At 43.6% G+C, this 22,241-nt stretch overlaps 1 protein-coding gene across 2 annotated transcripts in view; it reads right to left on the reverse strand.

The window, feature by feature from the left end:
- The window catches only part of GALNT11 (polypeptide N-acetylgalactosaminyltransferase 11), a 37,314-nt gene extending 17,988 nt beyond the window's left edge, over positions 1–19,326 (reverse strand). Inside the window, exons 1-2 of one of the 2 annotated variants that reach the window (XM_087820911.1) lie at positions 19,239–19,326; positions 7,719–7,945 (exon numbers count right to left, since the gene is read on the reverse strand). The gene's annotated coding sequence lies outside the window, so the exon portion shown is untranslated. The remainder of the gene's footprint in view (positions 1–7,718; positions 7,946–19,238) is intronic. The other variant, XM_087820910.1, reaches the window with a different exon arrangement.
- Positions 19,327–22,241: the final 2,915 nt, after the last annotated feature.

Here is a 22,241-nt window from a genome sequence, read left to right on the forward strand (position 1 = left end):
ACATTACTCCTTATTTCTACAGTATGCAAAAATTTTTAAAATTTAAGTCCCACTTCAAAAATTAAGCTGTTTTGTACATTATGCCATAAGCCTAGAAGAGGGTGGGTATACAGCTCAATTTCTCGACTATCTGACAACCAAGTAGTTATTTTACTACATGTCCATTCAAAACCTTAAAAACAAACACCACCCACTACAATAACACCAAAGGAGCAGCGGAAATGACTGTGGAGAAGGAAAGAGGCTCCACTGAAAGTGCTGTCATGTCGGCTGTTAGCCTCTCAAATGAAAGACATGCACATAAAAACTGCTTCCTTTAGAAGTGGAAGAAAATGTTCTCTAAGCAACGTGAGCGGAGCCATCAAGGCAAATAAGACAAAAAGTTACAAACTTGCCACTTTGCAACAAAAATGTAGAGTAAAGACATTTAGCTGAAATATTAGATTTTAACTGAAACAGATATAACTTTCTAATATTCACTTGAGGGTAGGAAAAAAAAAAAGCAAACGACATAATAAACAAAAGCACTATTTCTCATAAGGCCATGGAATCCTGAAGTTCAAGACTAACCACACGGGCTGCTCCGATCGCAATAAGGAACTTTCCATCTAAGGAGCCAATCCCTTCCTCAACTATTTAATGAGATTCTATTGTTTTCCTCAAACCTTCCCAGGCCTTCCCACTTCCACTGTGGCCTCCTTAATCCTGAACACAGACTGGAACCATGCAAAAGGGACAGAGAGGGGAAAACCAGTCAATCTCGTATTTAATCACAGGAAGAAGCCAGAGGCCAGTAAGCAAGGGCAATTCCATCAAGCAGCTCTGGACAATAGAGAGACCCTCTGACATTCAATTCAGGTATTTTTCTTTACCCCAAATCCCACCAGCATGTTGGGTGATGTCCAGAGCTCTTCAAAACCCTAGCTTTAAAATTTCTTCATTCATGTTCCTCCGAGAACCTTCACCCATATTCTATTTAAGAAACCCTGTCCCTACCCTATTCAGAACTCATCTAATAACCTCCTAAGTCTTTTTTTTTTTTAAATATGTCTTTATTAATTTCAGAGAGAGGAAGGGAGAGAGAGATAGAAACATCAATGATGGGAAAGTCGTCATTGATCGGCTGCCTCCCGCACACCCCCAACCGGGGATAGAGCCCACAACCCCAGCATGTGCCCTGACTGGGAATCGAACTGTGATCTCCTGGATCCTAGGTCGATGCTCAACCGCTGAGCCACGCGTGGTCGGGCAACCTCCTAAGTCTTAAAAGAAAACCACACTCCAACCACAACCCTGACTCCCCAGCAGTGTCATTCTTACCCACACTATACTACTCTTCAATCTCACTGCCGACAAAGTCCAACCTTTCCCTTCTCGTACAGCTTTCTTTGTTTCTGTCTCCAGGTACATGTCCCTTAATGGCTTTCCTTCGTTCCCTATGCATCTGGAACATGCTGGATAATATTAGAGAATGGGAGGGCCCAAGGGAAGGGCAACACGAAGCAGAAGAGGGTGTGTGAAATTTTAGGTAGGTGGCCAGGGAAGGCCTCCCTGAGACGGTGACACTTGAATCAAGGCCTGAACAAACAGTGAGCACTACAAGTATCTGGGAAAGAGCTGTCCATGAGAGGGAGCAAAGGCAAAGACCCTCAAAAAGAAGTGCCCCTAGTGGGGTCAAACAGTTTACACTGTATAGACCATATGCTCTGTCAGACAACCACACAGGTTAAAATCAATCAATGACAGAGAACTAGAAAAATGGGAAACGTCTAAATGGAAATTAGACATTATTTAGAACCAAATAGTGAAAATACTACTTTTCAAAACTTACGAGATAAAGCAAACACCAAATTTAAGTGCCTAAGAAATTAAAACTGCCAAACAAAAATCAAAAGCTGAACATTTAATCTAATCTGTGCTAACAAATAATCCAGCATCTACACAATGGTCTTTTGGCTTCATACTTCCACTGTTCTGTCTACAGGCAATCGCCTATGACTTCAATGCCCAAGCCTTCAAGAGGGAGGGTCAAAGCGAACGTTTAAAGGTTGGTTAACACCAAACAACCAGTGAACAAATTCTTTCAATCATAAACTTGAATAGTTAATTAAGCCAAAACTTCAGCAGTTGGATATCATTGTAATATATTTTTCAAAAGGTAAATGAGTAAAAGGCTAACCAGCTGTGCACACAGACTTTCAGGGAAACAAGGCAGTATGGTTTTGTTTTTCTTTAGTCATGGTCTGGTAGCTGCTCAGGGACAGGTGCCCTGTACACGGAGAGTCGAGTTTTGCCAGGGAAGTACAGAAGAGTGCGGAGAGATATATGCAATGCTGATTAGAAGACAGGCCACAAGTCTAAGCCAGGCAAGGAGAAATGTACGGATGTGGGAGAATGGGGCAGGATGAAAAATACGATGGGCCGATGGGTGAGAGGTCCTGATGGCTGAAAACTGCTGAAGTTATGTTACCTGAGAGAGTGACCTGGAAAGACTGAGTGTTGTGGCTGGAAAATCAGACTATGGAGAGATACAACTAGTGTTAGAAGAATCCTTCCCAGATACACAAACTGGAGACTTCCTAATAGACAATTTGCCTATAGTACAGGCATACCTCAAACCAAACTTAGTGTTGCCTCTGTTAGCATCTCCTGTTATGTCAAAAATGCACTGTGGCACACTAGGTTACAGAAGTCTAATATCTCATGAGCGCCAATCAGTTTAAATCCCAGCATCATTATCAGACCAGAGTGCGGGGTATTTCTCTATAGCACAGGAGTGAGCTAGGAAGACTCATGTTGAGATGCTTTTCACAGTTGGCTTCTATTAACAAAGATTGCAACCCACACCAGCTTCTAAATTATGCTCCATAAAGTAGTTAAATTAGGTCAAGTTCACTGAGACAATTCCTGTTATGTGATGTCACTTTATACATGATATTTTAAATCATTCCATTAATTTTCCAGTCACACCCTATTAAATGTACTGAACAATCCAGCATTTTTCTGAAAATCATGAAATAACCCTAAAGGAAAGGCTAATATCTAGAACACAGTAGGGGCTTTATATGCCAGACACCATGCAAGGAGGTGGGGATTTGTATTTTAAGCTCTGCTATCATGCTAAAAAATCAGAAAATACAGATGAGCAAAAAGTTAAAAATTAAAAACCACCTGAAATCCCACCACTATTAATGTTTTGCTGTAACTTCTACTACTTATTTTTAATTTCTCTATACTAGCTATAAAACATTATACTACTATCAGCGCTTACCGAAAAATAAATTTAATAGACTCAGGTTAGTGGCATTATGGATAATTTTCTGGCTACTTTTATTTAAAACATTTTCTACAAAAAACATATGTATTCTTTAATAATAAAGGTAAAAAATTTCTTAGGAAAAAACTTCCTAACTTAAAAATATAAGAACAAATTTGGAGAGGATTAAGTATGTTAAGGCGTTGAATCTCAGAAGCAAATGCGGATTTTAGCATGCAAAAAGGAATATTTTAATTCCATGAATTTGTCTGAAATTTAAGAATAAAATTTGAACAATGAACAAACAATGTAAAAACACGATTTGAAAAACTTTTTCTTCTATGAACCACTATCTAGTTTGAAATTTGTGTGCCTTCTACTGTTCACAGTTTTTACTAAAGACTGAGACAATTCTATTTAACGAAACAAGAGAGCTTTCATTTCCCTTTAGTACAAAATTATTTTCATGATAATTAATGGAGTTTAAAATATCTATCTTTAAATAAGTATTTACCTTTCAATAGTTCCAGCTGTTTTCTCGTCAGCGTACTCTCTATTCCAAACTGCCAAATATTTGTGAGCTTTTCCCATAAAAGAGACACATTTGGATCTAAACTCGGCTGAACAGCCCTGTGAGCACAAATATGAACTTACAGCCGCGCCATTCCCAACCCTGCAAAATCACCAGGCGCTGACAGCAGGAAGGCACTCACCACTCTCTCATTCCTCGCCCGCCTGCAGGACGGGAAGAAAACACTGCCGCCAGTGTACTTCACAATCACGAGCGAGAGGCTATCAAACGAGGACAGGTTCAGAGCCAGCTCCAGACATCACATGCTCCCTGGAATAACCCTCTGACAGCCCCCTCATACTTATGACGCTCCTCTAAAAACGTCTAAGGAGAACATAAACACGTGTAATGTCTATTTTATAGCTCAAATGCAGAGAAAGACGCATGGTGATGATGGGAGGAACAAAATTAATTAAATGCTAAAAAAATAATAATAACAAAAGGGAAGACAACAAAACAGAGCACCTAAAACAAGCAAACCTGGGACACCCGCTTGGCCGGTGAACATGGGCTGGCAGAGGCCCTGCCTGATCAAATGCCCAAGTGGAAAGGCGAAGCTCTCCTGGTCAGGACCAGCGGAAGACCATCAGGAGAAAGTGACCCTGGCCACCTAAGGGCCTGCACCATAGACATTCGCCTCATGGAGTCATTACATTGCAGATCTTTCTAACCACATATCCTACTATAAACATTTATATATATGTACATTTTTGTATGTATATATTTATTATGATTTATCTTTCTTGTTGAAAGTATTATAGATGTCCCCTTTTAACCCCCCCATTGATCCCCTCCAGGCCTTCACCACACTATTGTCTGTGTCCATGGGTTATGCATTTATGCATATAAATTCTTAGGTTAATCTCTCCCCACCCACCCACTCACCCGTGCCTTCCCCCTGAGATCCCTCAGTCTGTTCCATGCTTCTATGTCTCTGGATCTATTTTGTTCATCGGTTTATTTTGTTCATTAGATTCCACATATAAGTGAGATCCTGTGATACTTGTCTTTCTCTGACTGGCTTATTTCACTTAGCATAATTCTCTCCAGGTCCCACCATGCTGTCTCCAAGGGTAAGAGATGCTTCTTTTTTACAGCTGAGAAGATGCTTGACATGATTTCAATCTTTTTGAACTTGTAGAGACTTACTGTCCTGACATGCGGTCTTTGATCTACTATAAATATTTAATCTGCTTTATTGGGATGTCATATTTTAATAACTCATTTCTGACCCCATGTGCCACTCAAGGAAATGCCCTGACTGCAATCTGTCTTTATAAAATCAAATAAAGTCAGAAGCCAAGCGGATAAATGAGGAAAGAGACAGGAAGCATAAGAGTGGTAGGGCATGGGCATGTCCCCCACCTAAAGAAATTTAAATTCCAAAACGGCAAAAGCTCTGCTGATCAGCCACCTGCGGACTGCAGCTCCTGACAGAGGCGCCTAAAATGAATAGCACATAACCGCGTGGGAACCAAGAATGAGGAGAGCTATTCTCTCTCATTCTCCTCCGGCCCACACAGGGACTCAACTCAAAGTGCACCTAACGGGTGATCACCTTTGAGGAAGTGACCTTAACTGTCCTATAATCCAACCCCCGCTGCCCTGCATTCTCCTACCTTCACGTAATCTTCCTTATGTCCCCTCCTTAATTCCAAATGCATAAAAGCTGCAAACTCATTTCTTTAAAGCATTTTGCTCCATTGAGATCTTGCTTCCAGGAGTATCCTGTATGGCTCAAATTATTACAGAAATTCTCTAAAGGTTTGGGCGTTCTTATGTCAACAAAATTAAAAGTAGAACTACATAATCTACAACTTAGCAATTCCACTTCTGGGTATTTATCCTAAGAAATCCAAAACACTAATTTGAAAAGATATACACACCGCTATGTTCACTGCAGCATTATTTATAATAGCCAAGATATGGAAGCAACCTAAGTGTCCATCGACAGACAAATGGATAAATAAGTGGCACATATATACAATGGAATACGACTGAGCCATAAAAAAGAATGAAATCTTGCCATGTGCAACAACATGGATGGACCTAGAAGGCATTATGCTAAGTGAAGTGAGTCAGACAGAGAAGGACAAATACCATAGGATTTCACTTACATGTGGAATCTAAAAAACAATAAACAAGCAAAACAGAAACAGATACAGAGAATTGATGGTCTCCAGATAGGAGGTGGGTTGGGGAGATCTTGGTGAAAAACGTAAAAGAGACTAAGATGTACAAATTGCTAGTTGTAACAACAGTCACGCAGATATAAAGTACAGCATAGGTGTTATGGGGAGGCAAGACCTTGGTTCTTGTCTTCTTTAGGGGAAGATTTCAATCAAGAGATTAAGTATAGGAAAGAATTTACTGACAGCAGCAAAAATATACTTAGGACAATGAAACAAGGACAGGCATAGAAGAAGCAACAGGAGAGCTCGGCTGGGCTTCTTTGGCTCCCTGGGAAGTGAGAGAAAAGAGGGCGAAGGGGGCCTTGGAGACAGGTTCAGGGGTTAGCCCAGTAGGAACTATTGATGACCACTGCTCCCCAGGTTGCAAGTCTCATAAGTCCCTTAAGAGTTAAGGGACACATGCCTGTGGGAGAAGGGAATGGCACGGGTGTGCTCCCTGCAGGGAGAGCACCCTGGGACTGAGCTGCTGCTGCCCATTGCTCCCCGGGTCGCAAGTCTCATTGGGTCTCTTAGATGGAAGAAGAGAGATGGAGCTGGCATGCTCCCCTGGGAGAAGGGAGGGGAACACGAGCTGGGACCTTCATTTTCTGGGGTTTTAAAGGCTGGGCCTTTAGGGAAGGCCTTAGGAGAGGATCAATAGAATATTCGTCAGCTTTCCGCTGATGCACCAAGATGAGGTGCATTCTTAATTTATCTGTCCTTGGGAGTGGTTGGCAAATGGCACTATAGGATTTCTATTATCTGTCTCCCTGAGCAGTGTGATTTAAACTATTTTGCCTCTGGCTGGGGAGGAGAAATACAATCCATTTACTCTTAAGTGTCCTTGGTTTAAGGAAGATAGGATTTACTAGGTGGCCACAAACTGCTGTTTAACTATTTGTTTCCCTGTTCTGCTTGTCCTGGAATTTTCCTAGGTGCTTACTATGCTATAACTTAGGCAGTATAGTTAATAATACAGTAATAACTATGTTTGGTGTCAGATGGGTACTAGACTTATCGGGGCATCACTTCTGTGGACGTAAGAGACATTCAAATCTGCAGAGAATTTTTTGGAGTTTATTTGAGCCAAACTGACAACATATGCTCGGGAGCAGGATCTCAAATGCTCCCAAGAATAACAGTTTTGCAGCTTCTTTTATGCACCTGAAATTAAGGAGGGAACAAGGAACATTACAGGAAAGTGGGAGAAAGCAAGGCATGCAGGGATTGGCCTACAGGATAGTTAAGATTGTTTGCTCTCTTGAGGATGGTTAAGTCTGAAAGGGTGGTTCATGCATTAGAAGAATGGATCTGAAAAGAGGCATTTCAAACCCTTTACTAAAGATGTTACATTCCTGGGGCATGACTACCCACCACCACCTGTCTGATTAGGAATTTATGACCAGATCACCCTGTGAGGTTACTTTCCACAGAACCCCTTAATTTGTCCACAAATAAAGTATGTGAATTTCTAATCACTATATTGTATACCTAAAACAAATATAATAAAGTATGTCAACTATAATTTAAAAATAAATTTTAAAAATTAAAATTAAAAAAGAAGGGGGGTAACTTCTGCTTAGACGTCCACTCCCATCCTTAGAACAAGAAAAGCTGGACAAACTGAAAATTAATAACACTTTTAGCCCCATCAAAGAAATGAAGTTATAGGGCAAACTGCTACCCAAAACCTGGAGAGACACAGCGGAGAGCTGCTTACCTGGAGCAAAGCCGCTGGAGCCATAAACTGGTGCTGGAGGCTAGATGTGAACCGGCACGAGAGTTAGAAACTCCGGGGATGCAGTCTTGGGGGGCAGGCACACGAGAGTTAGAAACTCCGGGGATGCAGTCTTGGGGGGCAGGCACACTTTTATGGGCTTTACCTCCAGGAACCCCACCAGGTCCTCAAGGTGAAGGTAAAAATCCCAGAAAGATCCTCTGGTGAATCTGGCAGGGGAGGGAAAGAATAAACACTGTGAAATAAGCCCAGCACCTTCTCCATAAAAATGGTTGGGAAAGGATACTCCTCCCACTCCAGCCCTGTCTAGCCTACCTATGATAAAATCTAAGGGGTAAAAGATAATCAACAAAGGTGAAGGTGTAGAGGAAGACTGGGAACTCTGCAGCTAGGAAAGGGAGGAGGCTGCAAGGGGGAAGGAGCCACACCCCGGGAGACCCTTGTGAAGGACAAAGGCTGGGACTTAGTGGGTTGGAGGTTACAGAACTCCTATCCTTCCTCTCTTTACCACCAGAACACATTCTTCTCTAGCCCACATTCACCAATGGAGACACATTCTGGGCTATAAAACATACTTGAACAGATAAAAGATTAAAAATCACACAAAGTATATTCTTAGACACAAGGAAATTAAACTAGAAATCAGTAACAAAAATCCCTCAGGTATCTGGAAATTAAAGTCTCAAAAGAAATTTTAAAATATTTTGAACTGAAAATATAACATCAAAATTTGTGGGATGCAGCAAAAGCAGAACTTAGAGGAAAATTTACAGCATTAAATGTATATATTAGAAAAGAAGAAAGATCTGAAATCCATAACCTAAGCTTCCACCTTAGGAAACCAGAGAAAGAAGAGCAATTTAAGCCTAAGGCTACCAGAAGAAAATAAATAATAAAAATTAGAACAGAAACCTATAAAACTGAAAACAGAAGAAAAAAGCAAAAAATCAATGAAACCAAAAGTTGGTCCTTTAAAAAGATCAATAAAATTGATAAACCTCTAGGCAGGCTACCCACTCATCACCTCCTACAAAAGGGGGAGACACAAATTACCAGTATCAGAAATGAAGGACAGAACATCACGACTGTTAACATGGATTAAAAGTATGATAAATTACTACAAACGGCTCTACGCCTACAAATATAACTTAAGATGAAATGGACCAATTCCTTGAAACTACTAAAACTCACACACAAAAACCTGCACACAAATGTTTATAGCAACTTTACTCATAATTGCCAAGACTTGGAAGCAATCAGGATGCTACTCAAAAGGTGAATGGATGAACAAACTGTGGTACAACCATCAAATATTATTTTGCAAAAAGATAAAATGAGAAAGGGGAGAGGGAGAGAGGGAGAGAGGGAGGGAGGGGCCACACAAGATATCTTTAAGTGCATTTTACTAGTAAATCAGCTTCCAATTATATGACATTCCATATCCTGGAAAACATGAAATTACAGAGATGATAAATAGATCAGTGATTGTTAGGGGCTCAAATGGTGGGGAGGGTGAGGATGAATAGGTGAAGCACAGATTTTATTAGGGTAGTAAAACTATTCTGTATGGTATTAAAGAGATAAATACACAACACTGCTTTTGTCAAAACCCATAAGCCTTTACCTAACAGTGAACCTTAATGCATGCAAATTTAAAAAATCATTTAAGAGCTCAAGGGACCCTAGAATGAAATGCAAAATGAGAGAAAAAAAAAACTAACTATTATAAATGTATGAAACAATCTCACTGAAGAGAATAGGGAGAAAAGGTGCTGACTTAATGCTAGAAATAGTTGGGGTCTATTAGACTAACGGCAAATGGAACTGGGCATATGCACTGTATTCTAGCTAATAAAGTTGTTTCCCAAGGAGATATAGGTAAACAGTTCTGAAAACACTGTCTGTACAGTCATGTGGCCACTTAACCACTGGGATACATGCTGAGAAATGCATTGCTAGGCAATTTCGTAGTTAAAATGGCCCACACTACCTAAAGCAATATACAGATTTAATACAAACCCCACCAAAGTCCCAACAGCATTTTTCAAAGAGATAGAAAAAAAAAATCATCAAATTTGTATGGATCCACAAAATATCCTGAAGAGCCAAAGCAATCCTGGGAGAAAAGAGCAAAGCCAGAGGTATCACACTCCTTGACTTCAAATTATATTACAAAGCTACAATAATCAAAACAGCATGTATTGGCCAAAAAACAGACACACAGACCAATGGAACAGAATTGAGCGCCCAGAAATAAACCCACACATATATGGGCAACTAATTTTCAACAAAGAAGCCAAAAATATACCATGGAGAAAGGAAAGCCTCGTCAATAATAATAAAGTTTTGGAAAATTGGAAAGCCATATGCAAAATAATGAAACTATACTGCTATCTTACACCACACATTAAAAATAACTCAAAATGGAGTAAAGACATATGTAAGACCTGAAACAATAAAATACATAGAAGAAAACATAGGTACAAAACTTAGGGACCTTGGTCTCAGAGAGGTTTTTGTGAACTTGACCCCAAAGACAAGAGAAGTGAAAGCAAAAATGCATGAATAGGCCTACATATCAAGCTAAAAGGCTTCTGTACAGCAAAAGAAACCTGTCAACAAAAGCAAGAGGCAACCAAGCAAATGGGAGAATGTATTTGCAAACAATACCTCTGATAAAGGGCTAGTATCAAAAATATAAAAGAAAGCTTATACAACTCAACAACAAAAAATCCAATTTAAAAAACGGGCAGAGGACCTCAAAAGACATTTTCCCAGGAAGACATACAAATGGCCAACAGATATGAGAAGATGCTCCACTTACCTGACTATAATGGAAATGCAAATCAAAACCACAGTGAAATACCATCTTCACACCTGTTAGAATGGCTATTATCAATAAGACAAGAAATAACAAGGGTTGGAGAGGATGTGGGGAAAGGGAGCCCTTGTACACTGCTGGTGGGAGTGTAAATTGGTGCAGCCACTATGGAAAACAGTGTACGGGGCCTCAAAAACTTAACAGAGCTACCATATGACCCAGAATCCCTGTTCTGGATACCTACTTGAAAACTTTGGAAACGTTTATTCGTAACAATATATGTACCCCTATGTTCACCGCAGCATTATTCACAGTAGAAAGGATGAAACAGTGCCATTTGCGACGAGTGTATCACGCTAAGTGAAATAAGTCAGATGGAAGGACAAGAGCCACATGATTTCACTTGTATGTGGGATGTAAAACAGAAAGCAACAAACGAACAAACTCAGGTCCAGGCAACTGTAAGGTGGTTCGCAGGGAGAAGGGAGGTGGGTGAGGCTGAAGAGGGTAAAGGGAATCAAATAGATGGATGCAGGAGACTAGACCTTGGGTGGTGAGCACACAATGCACTATACAGACGATGTGCTATAGAACTGTACACCTGAAACTTACATCATCTTGTTAACCGATGTCACCCTAATAATTTCAATTTTTCTAAAAAGACACGGCAAATATGAGATGCATGAGGCTGCTGCTGGGATAACATGGCACAGTGCTTTTCAGCAAACTTCTCTTTTAATAAGTAGATACAGTGCACTCTAAAATAAGGGCAAAGAGCAGAGTGCAGTAAATGCATCAACCAAACAGCCCTTTATCACCAAGTATCACGTACTGTGTAAATGTATGCGCTGTCCTGCTATAGGGCTGGCAGCATGGCAGGTTCGTTTACACCAGAATCACCACAAACACGTGAGGAATGAGTTGTGCTATGACGTTACCGAGTATTGTCGGCTCCATTACAACCTTACGGGACCACTTATGGGGGAGCGTTGTCATATATGCAGTCGGTGCTGACAGAAAAGTTGTTATGCAGTGCATGACTGTATACTAGAATGAAGCAATGAAGTAAATGGACGGTGGAAGCCAAGTTTCTAACTGCTGGAGAAGGTTACAGAGAAGCAAGGCTAGAATGACCCATGTGGTAATGGATTAGAGTACGAGATATCCGTATAAAGGTGTTCAGCTTAACATGTTAGTTTTAGACAGAGATGGTTACACATATAAGTATTTACATGTAAGTATGAACAAGGGCAAGTATGTACACATATATTTTCTTGCTTGTCAGCTCAGAGGGCCTTGCTCTCTTCTAGAACACGACCGCAGTAACAAAGCACACCTAGTGTCCAAATCTTGGTTTCTAATAGCATAAAAGGATGAATACAAAAGGAACCAAGGCTCCTTGAGGAAATGACCGATTCTAGGACTAGGACAGAAAATATCAAGATGAGCCTGGAACACTTTGTAGTGTTAGAAAGGACGTGCCTCCAAAAAAAAAACCCCAAAACACAACCACCCTCAAAAGCAACAACGAAACTCCATAATGATGGGGGTATGTCAAAGGAACAGATGGAACCAACTGAAAGAGCTCACAATGGCAATAGCAAAAACAATTTAGGCAATGAAATAAAGTGGTATAACCCAAAGTAGAAGTAAATACCCGAGTTCATACCAATATAAATGATTAAATATATAAATAATAAGGTAGAATAGATCTCCTGGCGGAATTCCAAATAATTTATGTAGCTCCTTTGCCCTAGAGAACGTGAAGCGTAACTCCCACCTGTGAAACGTGGGCAGTGCGCAGGGACTTCCTCTCAGACAGCAGAGTAGGAAAAGAGGAAAACAGAGTAACTTTACAGTGGAGAAACCTGACAAACCGCCGCAACACTGATCAGTTAACATCACGGTGAGAGGATGCAGGGTGTGATGGGAATGACATTTTACTTCTGCGGTTTTCTTCCCCAAAATCCACATTCCCAATATAATACTGAGAAAAATATCAGACAAATCCCAACTGACAGACATGCTATAAAATACCTGGCCACTATTCCTCAAAACTGTCAGGGTCATCAAAAACAAGGGAAGTCTGAGAAACAGGCAAGAGCCTACGAAACCATGATGCTAAACGCAATGCAGTATCCTAGATGGGGGCCCTTCGTTTTAGTCTAATGTCCTTCGAACAGAAAAAGGACAGCAGGTGAAAACTAAGGAAATGTGAATAAAGTATGGATGCTGGTTAATAATACATCACTGCTGGGTCATTAATTTTGATAACTGTACCATGCTAACATAAGCTGTTACTAACAAGGGAAACTTGGTATGGGATATATAGAAACTCTCAGCATCTATCTTTGCAATTTTCTGTAAATCTAAAGCTATTCTAAAATAAAAAGTTTATTTTAAAAAATTGGAGGTCAGAAGGAACTTGTTTCGTATTGCTAAAATCATCTAATCCTGTATCTGAGATTTGCTTCAAATTAGCCAATAGGTGGTAAGATAGGAGGGGTATAGATGAAAAAAGATTGACCACTAATAGATTTTTTTAAAAATACATTAATATTTCCAGGCTAAATTTTCTATAATAAAACTTTGTATATATGTATATCGCCCGACAAACGCTCCTCTGACCATGGCCCTTCTATTAGGGTGCTGGGTTGTGTAGGTACAGGGTAGGGCACAAGCAGGTTCACGGTTGTTCGTATGGAAGCTGATGCAGTAAGTAATAATACCACAATAAACTTTCACACTCACAACTGTAAACCTACCTTTGCCACACCCTGTATGTTGGTTTCTAGGGGCTGTAACGTGCTTACACGATTGAGTCCTCAGCTAATTTTTGTGGGCACTTTTTTAAAAAATTATTATTTTTAAACATATCTTTATTGATTTCAGAGAGAGGAAAGGAGGGGGAGAGAGAGAGATAAAAACATCAATGATGAGTCATTGATTGAGCCCGCAACCCGGGCACGTGCCCTGACCGGGAATCAAACCCTGATCGCCTGCATCCTAGGTCGACGCTCAACCGCTGAGCCACACCCGGCCTCAGCTAATTTTTGTGCATGGACTCAGATTCTGTGGGTTTTGTTTTTCTATATATAAACTCTTTTCTCCTCACTTCTGCTTCCTCCTTGTTAAGTAATACAAGTTTTACTGGAGACTAACTTTTCGACTTAGTCTTTAGATCACAGAATGTTCACGTGGAAATGCATGGTAAAGGGTGTGTAAATGCAGAGAAGTCAGAAGGGTGGACTATGCCAGTGAAGTCAGTCCCCTGGTGCCAAGTCCACACTCCCCATTCTACTCCAGTGGTTCTCAGCCAGGGGCTGAGATATTTGGCAATGTCTGGGGAAACCTGGCAACCCTCAAGGTCTTTTGGCAATGTCTAGAAATGTTTTTGGTTGTCACAACTTGGGGGATTCTACTAGCATTTCACAGCTAGAGGCCAGCAATGCTACAATGCACAGGACCATCCCCAGCAACAGAGAATTGTCTGGCCCAAAATATCAACAGTGCCAAACTGAGAGACCCTGTTCTACTCTGTTATGCTGAGGCTGGAAATCTACACATGGCATTTTTTAAACTATCGATAAATGAAAAAACTTAGATAAAGCTTAGAAGTACATATGGAAAAATCTTCAGTGTCAATAATTAGTAAAAACATGCAAATAAAAATATTTTCTAACTCTTGAATTAACATTTTTAATACTCATTGAAGTACAAGTAGCTAAATGATGCATTTATCAGTGATGAAATTATAAATTGCAGAGCCTTTTTATTTTTATTTTTTTAACCCTCACCCAAGGATATGTTTTTATTGATTTGGGAGGGAGGGAGGGAGGGAGAAACATTGATGTGAGAGAGAAACATCAATGGGTTGCCTCCCATACAAGCCCCAAAGGGGAATCAAACCCGCAACCTAGGTATGTGCCCTGACCGGGAATCCAACCCACAACCTTTTTGGTGTACAGGACGATGCTCCAACCAACCGAACCACCCAGCCAGGGCAACTGCAGGGCTATTTTAAAAATCATTTATTTGACAATGGCCCACGAGCCTTAAAAACCTTTGTACCCCTGGTCAGTCATCTCACTTTCTCTAAGAACAAAAATTCCCCCAAAATAATAAATCAGGTGAAAAGCTCAGGCATATCCTAAAGCAAACTCTAAAAAGTACTACAATAAAGACAGAAACAAACTTTACAGAAACAAGTATGGGAGAGAAATTAATTCTGTATGAAAACTTAGAAAATTTCTTATAGAAATTGAGACTTAAGTTTGACTTTAAAGATTAAAACTTCAGTGGCCAAATACTGAAATGCTATCTCAAGCAGAAAGCTCTCAAGTCCTGGGAAATTGCACCATGTGTTTGTTTTTAGTTTTCCAAACTGAACAGCAAATAGAATGGCTGGCCTGACGAACACACGTTAGCTGGATGACGCTGACTAACTCTATGCGGACAGGCAGGGGCTCTGACCCTGAGGAGAATTAGCCTGTTCTGCTTGCAAAAGGAGCAGCTGTAAGCAAATATATCTTAGGAAGAAAATTCTAGAAGCAGTGTGTAAAACGTTTGGAACAGAGAAAAAAAATCTAAAATCAGGGAGCCCAATAACAAAACTTCCAGTAAGAGGCAATCACGGCTTGACCCAGAGCTGTGGAAGTCAGTGGAGAGGAGGGCCAGAGGCAGAACTGTCTGCACCTGTCAGTTTGACCGGACATGGGACCCTAAGGGAGAAAGGGGGAGTAAAACCACCACCAGCTGTCAGGCCTTAATGACAGGGCGCATGGGGAGAGCAGGTCTGGGAGGGTTAACAGGTGAATTCCGTTTTGGAAATGCTGCATTCAAAAGAACGTTGATATTGCCCACAGCCAGGTGTTCAAATCTAAGCCTCAGGGAGAAGTTAATAATAAACATCAAAATTATGGTTTAAGTGCCATGAACAGAGGAGTGTTTAAGCAATGAAGAGCACAAAATGGATTAGGGAGCAAGCCCTGACCCTGTCCTGTGCAGAAGGAAGAGCCTATGAAGGACCTGGGAGGAATCACGAAGCCCATCACCTCCAGAGGGTGGTCTGACCAGCAACACCAAGTGTCACAAAGACTTGAGCGAGGGCGAGCCAAGAGAGGTGAGATTGGGGGGAAGGGAGTCATCAGATTTAGCAATCAGTGAGGCGGGTGGGTTTATAAGAAAGCTTTTTTTTTTTTTTTTTTAAATCACCCAAGGATATTTTTTCCATTGCTTTTCAGAGAGAGTGGAAGGGAGAGGGGGAGAGAGAGAAACATAGACGTGAGAGAGACTGGCTGCCTCCCACAGCTCCCTGACCGGGGCCGGGAATCGAGCCTGCAACTGAGGTACGTGCCCTTGGCGAGAGTTGAACCTGGGACCCTTCAGTGCAAGGGCCAGTGCTCTAACCACTGAGCCAAACTGGCCAGGGCAGAAAGCATTTTTAAAATGTGAAGAATGTGGTAGGTAGACAGCCTGGGGGGGGGGGTCGGCCGGCTGGACCGTCATCCTGTCACGTGAGCCACCCTGTGCTGCAGGTCCGATTCCCAGTCAGGCCACTACCCAGGCTGCAGGCTCCATTTCCGGTCAAGGCACGTGCAGGAGGCAACCAACCCATGTTTCTCTTTCCCTTCCTTTCTCTAAACATATCCTCGGGGGAGGATTAAAAAAAGAGTTAACCATAAATTTATCCTATGACCCAGCAATTCCCACCCCAGAGAAGAGCGACTCTAACATACCTGTAAACACATTCACAGCAGCCCACAGGTGGGAACCCCCACGCCCATCGACAGGTAGACTGAGACACAAACCGTGATGCAGCTTTGCAGGAGAGTATTATTCAGCCACAAGGAATGAAACCTCACCTGCGCAGTAACACAGGTGGACCTTGAACATTAACCAGCCAGACACAAAAGGGCAAATACTGCGGATTCCACTTCTGGGCTCCAGAAGTGTCCAGAACAGGCAAATTTGACAGAACGGGGAGAGGGAAAGGGGGAGTTACTGCTTAATGACTAGTTTGTCTGGGGTGATGAAATAGGAAATACACCGTGGTGATAGTGACAGAGTATTGTACACGTGCTTAATACATCTGAATTGTACACTTACAGTGGTTAAAATTATAAACTTCATGTTACATATATTTTAACAAAATTTTTTTGAAGTTAAAAAGAAAATACACATTTCCCTGGCCGGTGTGGCCCACTGGTTAGAGCATTTAGCCATGCACAGAAGGGTTGTGGGTTCGATTCCCTGTCAAGGGCAGGTACCTGGGCTGCAGGGTTGCTCCCCATCCCCTGGTCAGGGCTCGAGGGGGAAGCAACCAATCCATGTGTCTCTCTCTCATCGATGTTTCTCTCTCTCTCCCCCTCCCTGCCTCCCTTCCACTCTCTGAAAAGCAATGGAAAAGTACCCTCGGGTGAGAATTAACAAAAACACACGCAGAAGGCAAATTGCAAGGAACAGCACAGAAACTGTCTAGAGACAATGTGAACTGCGCGGACCACTCTTTCATGATGGCTCCCTCGAAAAGCTCAATTTATAGGTATGAGGGCAGGTTGTCAGTTTTCTACTTTTCTGAAAGGGGCAGAGCAGATCTCACAACAGGGCATCTCTAGATAAAAGGGAAGCATTGGGAAGGGGAAAAAAGCCTGGTCTAAAACTGTGGCCTGGGGGAGGAGAGCAGTACAGCAGCATCTGGTGGGTGCGCAGGGTATGAACACCCACTCAGTTACGATTTCGTTTTATATTATATTTGGAAAACCAAACAGCTGTTTTCACAATAGAGGTAAAAAAAAGACGACATGGGGCCAAATCTTCTTCCATGACAAGAACAGACAAAGCCAGCCCGGCATGAGCGTGTTAACATTCCTCAAAGGGTGAAGTCTATCGTGATGGGGGGGCAGGGGAAGACGACACAGGATTTGAAATTTTTATCTTCATCCAAACAACACCAATTTTAAGAATTCGGGAAATTGTACACCACAAACCACCCAATGTCTTCAACAAATACAGGAAGTCCCTCCAAAATGTACACGTTTTTTGCATACATTTTTAAATAATTATAAAGGCAGTGTTTGTTAAAATACACTCCGTTTTCAAGATTGAGCTGTTTAAAGTGTGTAGCCATTTTCAGGGGACACCCTGTACATAGCAAAATGAAAAGGAAAACTTAAGAGGCTCATCAACCAAATGCCATGGGTGTACTGGGTTAAAATCCTAATTGGCACAACTAGCTGTAAATTTTATGTATCCCCACACACAACCAGCAGTAAATTTTATGTACACACAGAGCTATAAATTTTATGTACAGACACACTCAGCTGTAAATTTTATGTACACACGCACACACACCAGCTGTAAATGTTATGCACACGCACACACCCAGCTGCACACACCCAGCTGTAAATGTTATGCACACACCCAGCTGTAAATGTTATGCACACACCCAGCTGTAAATGTTATAAACACGCACCCAGCTGTAAATGTTATGCACACACCCAGTTGTAAATGTTATAAACACACACCCAGCTGTAAATGTTATGCACACGCACACACCCAGCTGTAAATGTTATGCACACGCACACACCCAGCTGTAAACGTTATGCACACGCACACACCCAACTGTAAATGTTATGCACACACACCAGCTGTAAAAGTTATGCACACACCCAGCTGTAAATGTTATACACACACACCCAGCTGTAAATGTTATAAACACGCACCCAGCTGTAAATGTTATGCACACACACCAGCTGTAAAAGTTATGCACACACCCAGCTGTAAATGTTATACACACACACCCAGCTGTAAATGTTATAAACACACACCCAGCTGTAAATGTTATGCACACGCACACACCCAGCTGTAAACGTTATGCACACACCCAGCTGTAAACGTTATGCACACACCCAGCTGTAAATGTTATACACACACACCCAGCTGTAAACGTTATGCACACACACACACACCCAGCTGTGTTATGTACACGCACACCCCCAGCTGTAAATGTTAGGCACACGCACACCCCCAGCTGTAAATGTTAGGCACACGCACACCCCCAGCTGTAAATGTTAGGCACACGCACACCCCCAGCTGTAAATGTTAGGCACACGCACACCCCCAGCTGTAAATGTTAGGCACACGCACACCCCCAGCTGTAAATGTTAGGCACACGCACACCCCCAGCTGTAAACGTTAGGCACACGCGCGCACACACACACACGCATTTTCCTTCCGTGAGGCTGAGGGAAATGCGGACACCGCCCGGGGTGGGGTTCCCACGGGGCGCGTTGCTGGGCTCTCCCAGGTTTTGCTAGAGGTTCCCGCGGTCCCCCCGCTCCGCACCGCACCGCTCGGGCTCGGCCGGCGGCCCCGGCCCCCGCGCGGCCCGCACCCCCCTCCGCGAGCACGGGCCCCACCGGAAGTCACTCGGGGCGGGCGCCGCGGTCCCGGGTCTCCTCAGCCAAGGCCCCGCCGGGAGGGAGAACCGCGTCCGGGTTTGACCCGCCACACGCGCGCCGGACGCCAGGCCCGCGGCTCAGGCCCTGCAGCGGGCGCGGGGCGGCTGCACCCACGGGCCCCTCGCGCGGGGCCGCGCGCCGGAAACGCTCGCCCGCGGCGCTGAGGGGGACGGTGGCTGCGCGGGGACAGACGCCGCCGCCGCGCCGGGCGGTACTCACCCCGGCGCCGGCAAAGCAGGGTCCCGGCCTTCAGAGGCGCGCGCTGTGGCATCGTCCCGCCCGCCACAGCCCGGGTCGCAGCCGCACGAGCCGCCGCGGGGAGGGGGGGCGGGGCGGGGCGGCGGCCGCGGGCTCGCCCAGGCCCTGGGGGCGCTCGCCCGGGGGCCGCTCCGCTGCCTGGACTCCCGCGCGCGCGCCGGCCGAAGCCACGTGACGGAGGCCACGCCCCCAGCGCGCCGCGGGTGACGTCACCGCGGCAGGTGCGCGCCGGGACGTTCTCGAGGCCTCGCACGTGGCCGGGGCCGGGGGCGAGGGGCGGGGCCGCGGGCGGGGGCTCGCGCTCGGTCCCCGGCGGTCGTTTTTTTGTTTTTTGGGGTTTTCTCCCCTCTGATAAAAAGCCTCGTCACACACACGGCCTCACACGTGTGAAAAGGTGGCCGACGTCCCCGATGGAGGAAACGCAGGGGGCAGTGCCCAGGTTTCGGCGACGCCTGAGTGATGAAGGTCGGCAGGCCCGGGAGCTGCGCGGAGGCTCCCGCGTGCCCGGGATGCGTGCGGAGGCGACTCCCGCGTGGAGCACGCGCTGAGTCTCAGGTTACTCAGTAGGCTCCGCCCAGCCTGTTGAGTAACCAAATTCTGCAGCCTGCGGAGACCTGCGACGACACTGAAGCGCCCTTGGCTGGGGCGCCTTGCGGTTAAACCGCGGCTGTTCGCGGTTGGGCTGATGAGCTAGCGCGTGGGCCGGGCTGCTGGGGCCCGAGACACAGCTGTCGGATGAAACACAGGCCTGAGATGAACTCCAGATGAAGAGTGATTCTGTAGTGCACGGTCCATGGGCTATACTTATACTAAAGTATTACTGGTTGTCCAAAATTCAACTATCACTGTGCATCCTGTATTTTTTTACTTTATTTTTTTAATTTGCTAAATCTTGCAACCCTAACCTGGGGCAAATTCTAAACCTGTTTTCTCACCAACGAAATGGGGGTAATCAGAACAGGACCTCGCTCCTAAAGTTGTGGGGATGGAAGGAGAGAATCCATGCAGAGAGTCCTTACCAGGTGATGAGCGCGATCAATGTTAGCTCTTAATTATTCCAGGCCAGTGCATCTTAGGATAAGTTCCTAGAAGTATGCGTGAGTTATGTAGAGCTCCCCAGCGTAATTTAAGGTTTGTCTGAACATTTGATCGTACCGAAAACGGTGCTTTGCGAAAAGCCTTGAGCAGGCTAGCAGGTACTCTACTAGCTGCAGAAGATTTTTAAATTTCCACAAGAAAACCAGAAATTGCCACCTACAGGCAAGTGCAGATTTTCTTCCAGTCACACCAGATAGTGGGATGTTGATTCTGATTTGTTTTCAATTCGAGAGTCGACTGAAACAGTATTCAAGGGGTGGTTGTGTAAGCAACATGCTTTATCCTTTCTAAGACTTACCCATGCTATCTAGACTGAATTAAATTATTCCAAAGCTGACTTAATATTAGGCCCAGGGCTCTAAGAAAAAGAGCAATCCTGTCTCTTTTTCCCCCCCGCAAAGCTGATATTTACAACACCCTTCTTTAGGTTTACTTAAAAAAAAAATCCTCAAATTTTAAAACTAGAGAAAAGGTGTTACTTCAAGAAGATGCTCTGTATTTCTACTATAATTCTTTTTTCCTTCTGCTACAGAATTTCTATTTTGTGTTTTACTCTAATTTTAATAAGATTCATGGGTTCATTATAATCAATCTTTTATTACTTTCTAGAAGCAGGTTAAGGTCTAAATATGGGCCAAGAATATAATGATAACACGCTTATTTTGTGCTGCTACATTGACCTTTTAAAGGTTCAGTCAAGTGCCCCGGCCGGTTTGGCTCAGTGGTTAGAGCGTCGGCGTGCTGACTGAAGGGGCCCAGGTTCGATTCTGGCCAAGGGCACTTACCTCCCTTGCAGGCTCGATCCCCGGCAACCAATTGACGTGTCTCTCTCACATCGATGTTTCTCTCTCTCTCTCTCCCCCTTTTACTCTGTCTGAAAAGCTAATGGGGAAAAATATTCTCAGGTGAGAATTTAAAATATAAAATAAAATAAAATAAAATAAAAGGCTCTATCAAGTTACCCTGGCCACCTATAATATATGAGCACAGGTTTTTTTCCCCATGTCTGTCTTGCAAAAGATTTTATATTTAACTCAACACAAAGGTATAAAGAGATTGTAAACTGATTCTTTTTTCTTTACATTGCATACGTATTATCTCAAAGAACACAAGCTCCGTGAACAGGGGTGTTGGCACCCTAGCACCTAGGATGACACCTGGCCTGGGATGACCCCTCATTGGTTGATTGAATGAGCATAATAGATGAGTCCCGTTGTTTCTTGTTGTAAAAACCAGCTCATGTCTTCTCCAGCCTAGGCTCTGTTTAGCAATCCTGTCCTAAGTCTTCCCCCCACTCTTACGTACTCCTTTCAATGTATTCCTTCACTTATTTTTTTCATTCTCTTTGTCTTTGTGAATTAAATGCAGGGCATCCCCCCCAAAAAATGTATACACACTTTTTTTCTGACAGTTCAACTGATGTTGCTTTCTTTTCAGATCATTCAGATTGTGTATACATTTTTGGGAGTCACCCTATATATTTCACTTTTTCTAGCCATCTGCACCGGGGTTCAAGACATCCCTTGAACCCGAATGAAGTACTTTAGACATGGGGGCGTGTGTTCACCCAGGATGGGTTTGGAACACAGCCGCCTCCTCCCCGATCCCAGCTGAACAGTTCCCGAGTCCGTCGGAACAGAGGTTGTCAGCGGGGCTCCCAACCTAAGGAGCCTTGGGAGAGCCGTAGGCCAGAGCCTTAGGAGGGGCAGGCGTGAAAAAGGCAAAATCAGAAGCGGGGGAGAGGGAGCGTCTCCAAGCGACAGAAAGGCAGATGGGAACAAACAGGAGCTGGACCGGGACACCCAGGCAAGTGGAGCAGACATCAGAAACCCAGGAACCCAACTAAGCAAGACGTCAATGCCGGAA

This window comes from Miniopterus natalensis, chromosome 10, assembly GCF_054644295.1.
Source record: "Miniopterus natalensis isolate mMinNat1 chromosome 10, mMinNat1.hap1, whole genome shotgun sequence".
NCBI classification, from domain to species: Eukaryota; Metazoa; Chordata; class Mammalia; order Chiroptera; family Miniopteridae; genus Miniopterus; species Miniopterus natalensis.